Here is an 8,782-nt window from a genome sequence, read left to right as displayed (position 1 = left end):
CCATTTTGATACATAATCAATAGCGACTAGGATATAGTGATGACCTTTTGATGGTGGAAACGGGCCCATGAAGTCAATTCCCCAAACATCAAATAATTCCACTTCTAAGATTGATGTCAATTGCATTTCATTTCTCTTTGACATATTCCCTGTTCTCTGACATCTGTCGCATTGCACAATGTGGGCTTGGGCATCCTTGAATAGTGTTGGCCAGAAATAACCACACTATAGAACCTTTGTGGCAGTCAGTTGCCCCCCAAAGTGTCCTCCGTAAGGATGGACTCATGACGCATCTCCAGAATTTGCTTGACTTTGTGCTCAAGAACGCATCGACGTAATATATGATCAGAACCAAGTCAATATAGGAATGGGTCGTCCAAGAAATAAAATTTGACATCATGTCTTTGCTTCTTCTTCTGTTGGTAAGTATAGTCATCTGGTGTTTGATCGCAAACAATGAAATTCACGATGTCTACATACCAGGGAACATTAATGCCCACTGACATCAGCAGCTCATCGAGGAATCTTTCTTTACCTTGAACCTCGTAATTCTCCAATCTTGACAAATGATCCGTGACTTGGTTCTCGGTGTCCTTCCGGTCTTTGATCTCCAGGTCAAACTCTTACAGTAGTAACACCCACAGTATAAGCCTTGGTTTTGCATCCTTCTTTGTCATCAAATACTTGATCCCAGAGTGATCCGTATACACTACAACATTTTTTCCGATTAAGTATTATCGAAATTTCTCCAGTGCAAATACCACTGCGAGCATTTCCTTCTCTGTGGTTGTATAGTTCTCCTGCGCATCATTCAATGTTTTCTCGCATAATAAATAGGATGCAATACCTTTTTCTTGCACAGACTTAATACTGCACCCATAGCATATCCGCTAGCATCGCACATCAACGCAAATGGTTGCGTTCAGTCCGACGCCACCAAAATGGGTGTGGTGATGAGCGCATCTTTCAAAGTGTTGAATGCTTTGGTGCATGCATCATCAAAATTATATTCTCTGTCAGCTTCAAGGAGCGCACTTAGAGGCCTTGCGATCTGAGAGAAGTTGTGAATAAATCTTCTATAAAACCGAGCGTGTCCCAGAAAGCTCCTAAGTGTTTTCATGTTTACTGGTGGGGGTAACTTGGAAATTGTGTCAATTTTTGTCTGATCAACTTCCAATCCTACTTTAGAGATTTTGTGACCCAGAACTATTCCTTCTTCCACCATAAAGTGGCATTTTTTCCAGTTCAAAACCAGATTTGTTGCCACACATCTCTTCAAGACCTTCTCCAGGTTAGATAAACAGGAGTCGTAATTATTGCCGAAGACTGAAAAATTATCCATGAGTACCTCGACTGACTCCTCCAAGTAATCTTAGAATATTGCCATCATGCATCGTTAGAAAGTGCCTGGCACATTGTAGAGTCCAAATGACATGCATCGGAATGCAAACATACCAAATGGGCACGTGAATGTTGTCTTATCTTGATCTTCCAGCGCAATTGCAATTTGATTGTACCCTAAATAGCCGTCAAGAAAACAGAAAAAATCATTCCCCGCAAGTCTGTCTAGCATTTGATCAATGAACGGGAGTGGAAAGTGGTCCTTTTTAGAGGCCAAATTTAACTTGCGATAATCCATGCAAATTCTCCACTCCGTAGTCATTCTTGTGGGAATTAATTCATTCTTATCGTTAGTGACAATTGTCATCCCCCCTTTCTTTGGAACACACTACACTGGGCTCACCCAGCTGCTATCAGATATCGGGTAGATTACACCCACAGCGTTCTCAGTGGCCCACTTCACTATTTCTCTTTACGACCCTCCTCATGGTCGGATGTTCAAGCGGCGTTTCCATTCTAAGCCCGATCCCTGTCTTTCCTTCTCCAGACAAATCTATGTGCATACAATCACGAGGGACAATAAATTCACCGTAACGAACATGCATCACTCGCGCTGCAAGGTCCCTCCATACCCATCCAGGCGCGTTTTCGTACGTCTATTTGCGTATATAGGAGACTCCGTTAGTCATGAGACTCGGCTTATCTACTAGTCTTCCTTCCCTATATCTCACTCTACTATCTAGATGAAGCGGACAAAGAATTGGAAATACACCACGGATAACGCTGTTTACTACTCAGACCCTCCTAAGTAAATGCCCCATGCGAGCGCACGTACGGCAAGCGACTTTAACTCTATGCACCGGTGTTCTTTCTCAAAGAATGGCCTTAAATTGCAGTTGTGATGTCCAAAATTCTCAACGATTAATCTTGATCGGTTTCTCAAATGTTTGATTTAGTTATGAACTTGTAGCGCCAAGTCCTCCTCCAATATGATGCATCCGGATAAAACAAATTTCTAAGATCATTTTCTTCTCTACCAATTTAATCTCCTTCAACTTTTAGTTAGGAAAACCGAAATGGAACCTGCCCACTTCAATCGCAATGTTGGTTTTATCGGACGCACAAATAGCGCGAGTCCAAAACCTAATTCATATATAAATTGGGCATGTTATATTCAATTATATCAACGGTACTTATCAACCATTAAATACATCGAATGAGAATTTACTATTCCTGATCGTCCGCGACCCTGGTGCAATTCCCCTTTTTGCACAATCGATCAGTGCCTCTGCGCCATCTGTTCGCAATAAGAAATGGTGACCCCAACTAATGATAGGAACCGTTCCTGTCAGCTCCTTAAATCCGAGATCATGAAAAAACCTGTTGGAAAGATAATACTTTCAAACATTGTCAGAGAGCGAGCCCTATCTTGCCACTCAGGAGCTTATATGATCTATCGATCCAACTGTAGATGATCAAATGCGGTTGTCTAAGGCGTTGTCGATATCCAGCACGCTCTAAAAACGCGCGAAGTTAAACAACTAACTCGAGGCATTTAGTTTAAAGATAATCTAATGACTAATGCCTCCCTAAAATCAGACTGACAGTTCGTGTTCCCGACCATCTTCCCCCTTCTATCATGCAGGGCAATCTAAAAACTCCCAGAGTCCGTCATTTAAGTAAGGATATTGTTTGAAAATAGTGCCAACTCATTCAATATGTTAGCGCAACTATTTCATTTTCCCCCCGATCTTTCTTATTATTGCAAGGATATCCTTGAGAAATTTTTACCAATAACCGGCATCTACCTAGTGCATTCTATAAGGGAAATGTTAATGTGTAGCTATCGGAAAACGTCCAAGAACCTCTAAAATTTTCTTACTATCGTCTTCTTCTTCGCCTAGAATGGAAAGGTGGAGAATCCCGCCTTATCTTCTTGTTGTGTTGGCTTTTTGGTTAAGGTCTATCTTGCCTTATTTCATTATCTTTGGAGGTGCGTTGATTGAAAATTCAAGTCTTGAACAAGGAGCTTATCTTTTGTAGGTGAACTTGCTTCTAAACTGGGTACTTTCCATACTGTTATTGGTCACCAATTGAACAATTAAATCCTAACTGGTGTTTGTTGTCGCAATCCTGGTACCTGATGGCAAAATAAGGGGTTATTGTTTTTGGCCACTTCTCAATGTCCACTCGTGACCATTTGTTTCTTTACCTCACTACCTCCATGTATTCTGAGTTTGTGGCTGCATACCAGGCACTTTCTTATCTTTATTCCCTCGTTAAGTTTATCTATCTTCTCTCTAGTTCTTAAGGGAGTCAGCTTGCAATTCTCTCAATTGCCCCTCACTCTTTTCAAATGTAAAATGTTTAACGATGTCTCCAGAGACGAGGTGCTGCAAGAGGTATCAGTGAAAGGAACGATTGGTCACAGGAGTGTATAAGCCTTGAGAATACCATGGTTACAGTCCAGGAGTATGAAAACCCCGGCAGGGTTGCCTCTATCCCCCATGATAATTAATCTGATAAAAACAGGCACTTTTAGTTATGATTCCTCATTCCCAATTGAAGTTGGGTGATCCCACCAACCAGGTTAAATGTTGCCAAACGATTTCATCTAACAAATATACGGGTTGTTGATTCCATGCCAAACTTCTAACTGGATGTCCCTCTCCACATTGGACGCAGAGAATCATTTGCCGGCCCCACTGAGTCCAACACATTAACTTGCGTTATCCTTGAGAGAGAGTTCTCTGTGGTTAAGTCCACTCGCCTGGAGGAGTGAGGTCATTGTAGTCATCTGATCGACCAAGTGCGCTCAATTGTACTCCGTGATACATCGGCATTTCTACTCTTTCTTGCCTCCAGACCTCGTCACCTCGACCTGGTACAATCCACTCATCAGAAGGCCACGAGATGCGATCCAAGATATTCTGTCCTTCCGTATATGAATTTGTTCATTAGTCATGCCCTATTCGGAGCATCGGCAACTGCTTGCATTGATTGTCCTAAAGCCATTGTAAAAGGTTTCCATCAGAGTACTATCGGGAATCCCGATATGCGAATAGCTCTTCACTAACTGACGGAATCGCACCCAGGCAGTGCTCAAGGTCTCATAACCCTTTTGCTCAAAATTCAGCACATCCCTCCGTCTCCTTGCGTTGACGGCTGGAGGGAAGAATCTGTTCATGAACCTATCAACCAATTGTTCCCATGCGTCGATTTCATCTGGCTCTAACGACTGAGCCCACCTCTCGCTTCATCCCGCAGTGTAAATGGGAAAAGATATAACCTAAGTCTTTCTTGAGTTACATTAGGCATGGAGAATCCGTTGCACATGTCTACAAAATTCGTCAAATGCGCATGTGGGTCTTCTCCTTGTAATCCTCCAAATTGACCCATATTCTGAATCATCTGCAGCATAATTGGTTTTATTTCAACGCTTACATTCTCTTTAACCGTTTGTCTTGCGATTCCTGGTGAGAAGTTATAGAAATCGGTGTCGCATAGTCTCTCATTGGGACGTCATGATTAGCAGCAAGAAATATGGAGCCTTGTGCTAGCCCATTTTTCCTTTGATTCCCTGCAGGAACTCGTTATCATTAGCCATGCTTCTTCACCACTTAATTCGGCCCTGATGTGCTTGTGCGCGAATAATACACTTGATCTCTGGGTCCACTTAGAATTTCTGGATCACTTCAGCACTCCTAAGACGTCAGACTGGTCTTCGCGTTGAACAGCCAGTACAAAGAGATCTGTCCTGCAAAATACCACAAACATATTCAAACAATAATCCGTTAACCAATCCCCGGCAACGGCACCCTAAACTTGTAACGCAAATTTTAGTTTTAAACAACAAGCAAGGTTCAAGTCCATGTGATACTACTTCTAGATATGCGTTAATAATGAATGTTCTTGTAGTATGTTGTGCGTTGTCACAAGTTTTCTTACATTGGAACCAAGTATAATTCCACCGCAAGTTTCTCGGTGTGATCCGAGGTTGAACACAGACTGTTTGAGGTTATTGCATTATGTTTGTGATACATGCGACCAGGGGTTTTTCAATTTATAAAAGAGTTTTGTGTACAAGTAATTAAACATGCGATAAAGTAAAGTAAAGCGGTAAAAATGAGATAATAAAATAAATTGCAATAAAGTAAATCTAAGCTAAGATAATACGAGATACAGGTTTCATGATACAAGATACCAAGGTTGAGGCTGACTGTGAAGAATCTACAAAGATTGTGTTATGCGGTGGCAAGTCTTATGTGTGAAGTAGAAACAGAAAAGATAATTAATACAAACATCGCAAGTTCTTTAATTGTGTTAAAGATATAGGTACAGTTCCGCTTTTCCCTTGGCGTATACCTCTCGGTGATCGGCCGTGTTCCCACATCTCTATGGTGAAACAAGGACGAACCTCATGAATGCAAGGTTGCTTCCATCTCTAGAAGTACTACTCGTTTNGATAAAGTAAAGTAAAGCGGTAAAAATGAGATAATAAAATAAATTGCGATAAAGTAAATCTAAGCTAAGATAATACGAGATACAAGTTTCATGATACAAGATACCGAGGTTGAGGCTGACTGTGAAGAATCTACAAAGATCGTGTTATGCGGTGGCAAGTCTTATGTGTGAAGCAGAAACAGAAAAGATAATTAATACAAACATCGCAAGTTCTTTAATTGCGTTAAAGATATAGGTACGGTTCCGCTTTTCGCTTGGCGTATACCTCTCGGTGATCGGCCGCGTTCCCACATCTCTGTGGTGAAACAAGGACGAACTTCATGAATGCAAGGTTGCTTCCATCTCTAGAAGTACTACTCGTTTTAGTTAACGCATTCTTCTAACCTTCTCTCGACAGATCAGAATGCCATCTTCACTTCTGCTCTCACAGGTGAAGATGTCGTCTAGCATGCCTTAGCTAAACGCATTTATCTCTTTATCACAGATTAAGTTACTCGTTTAATTCATATTAATTACCAAGGGATTAAGAAAACTTCATGGAGAAAACGATTAATGGAGGAACGGAAATAAACAGAGAAGTGGAAATGGAAAGGATCAAGACATTCAATAAAACTATTTAGCATCGGATACATGATTTATGAATGAAGAGAATAAAAGAATGAAATACAATTGATGAAATAGAGTTAGAAACAAATACAAATAAGCGCCAACATCTTGGCGTCGATCTGGATGGAGATTTGCTTGTCGGCGTGGATGGATCGTGCGGAAGGATGAGCTTCCCTCTCAGTCTTGCTCAATCGGTAGTAGGGATATAAGCACAGAGCTTCACGGCGGGGATTTGGCAGAATTACACTGAGACTCACCTCTTGGCCTTGTCTCTTCTCTTCTCGTACCAAGTATACACATATCAAGTATATCCTCTCTGAATTATATAAGGGTATTTATAGGTGAAAAGCTTTGACTCTTGGCTTGTGGACCCCACTTATTGTTATGGAAATTCCAAAGATGGAGGAATAAATATTCCTTCTATTATGCAATTAGACCGTCAAATCTGCACAACGGTTGGTTGTACACGTGTTGCAATCCTCCGCATTTGAGTTGCTCAGCTGCATCTTTCGGTCGGGTGCTCGCATGCAATATTGTTTTTATTACCGCATGCGGTTGAAATTCAGCTCGGGATCGACTGTCGCATTGCAGCATCATTACGTTAATCGTCTTTTCATTGTTGATTGACGGCGCAATGTGACAGAGATGCGTTGTTTAGTTTCTCGTTGAGCCTTGATTGCAAGCAGTGACTTGGTTTCCTGCAAAACAGAGTAGAAATATCCTCTTCTACCATCGTAATGATGTTAGTGGGTGTATTGCGATAATTTATATTTATTGTATTTCTGAGCTAATTTTCATACAATCGACACATATTCCTTCTCTGTTGGCCGCAATATCTGAATAAGGCAGCATAAATAACTTGTATTTCTATAAGTTATCACTAGGATGCTTGCGATGCAGGTTGATAAACAGAGCTTATCTCTAAGTCCCTATCTCTTGTTTATACAGTTCTAATCTTGCTCTTTCGAGTCCAGATTCTAACCTAGCTCTCTCGAGTCATTAGGTCATTTCTTTAGACTCTCTCTCGAGTAGCTCTAAAGGAGTATTTTGCACAGCATAACACAAGATAATCGCAAGCAGTGAACTTTCTAGGTCATGTTAGCTTAGTTATTCTCAACCCATTCGACTAGTTTAGCTACTCATGTGTGCTAAGAGAGTGAACAGATGTAGAAATAAAACTTCCATTGTATAAATATAAAGATGAAGTACAAAACAACAATGCAAGTATAGAATAAATGGCCTGAGATTGCTGCCCAGGCTTTTACACTGTTTTTCTACTCGTGTTCAAAAGATAATCTCGCTTTTGCGAGAGTCGGCCCGCTCTCTGCTTCTACGCCTCAAGGTTCTCTCTCGAGTTGTCCTGAGTGATCTCTAACGTCACCACTCTTCTCTTGCTCCGCCTTATACGAAAAGAAAACTATGAACAAAGACGAGCTGAGCTTCTAATTCATAAACTCGTGAACTGATTAACTGATTAACCCCTTTTCTGAAGGTTGCCCTTGGTATTTATAGAACATCCATGGAGAAAGGCGGCTTATCTCTCATGATTGTACAGATAGAACGACTTTAAATCCTGACTGATGCGCCGAATTAAGTGGTGAATAATAGAATATGTGATATAATTAATTTGATTTAATTATATATGATACAATTACTATAATGTATATGATACATTTTAATATAAATTTTATTTGAGAGGAAATAAATATTTGAATATGATTCATATAATTAAATTTAATATAAATGAGATTTATATTAAATACTATTGATGAGTTAAGTAAAACACAATATTAAACCATAGGTTATACAATAGTAATTTATTTTTATTGAAATTTTGCGTGTGTGCGTGTGTGAGTGTATGCGTGTGTGTGCGCGCGTATATGTGTGTGTGCATGTGTGCGTGTGTGCATGTGTGCGTGTATGCGCGTGTGTGCATGTGTGTATATGCGCCTGTGCGTGTGTGGGCGTGTGTGTGTGTGTATGTTTGTGTGTGTGTATGTGTATGTGCACGTGTGCATGTGTGTATGTGTGTGTGCATCTGTGCATCTGTGTATGTATCTATGTGTGTGTCTCTATGTGTGTGTGCGCGCGAGCGTGTGTGCGTATGTGTGCATGTGTGTGTACGTGCGTGTGTGTGTGCGTGTGCGTGTGCGCGGCCGTATGTGTGTGTGGGGAGGCATGTGTGTTTGTGTGTGCTTGTGTATGGGTGTGGGCATGGGCGTGTGCATGTGCGTGACGTCGTGGGTATGGGGGTGTACGTGTGCATGTGCTTGTGTGTATGTGCATGTGCATGTGCGTATGTGTGCGTGTAGGTGTGCGAGCGCACGCACGTGTGCGTGTGCGCGTGCGTGCGGGCATGCGGGCATGTGTG

The sequence above is a fragment of the Benincasa hispida genome, chromosome 8 (genome assembly GCF_009727055.1).
Source record: "Benincasa hispida cultivar B227 chromosome 8, ASM972705v1, whole genome shotgun sequence".
NCBI lineage: Eukaryota > Viridiplantae > Streptophyta > Magnoliopsida > Cucurbitales > Cucurbitaceae > Benincasa > Benincasa hispida.
The sequence above is the reverse complement of the archived record's forward strand: the minus strand, read 5'-3'. Positions refer to the sequence as shown.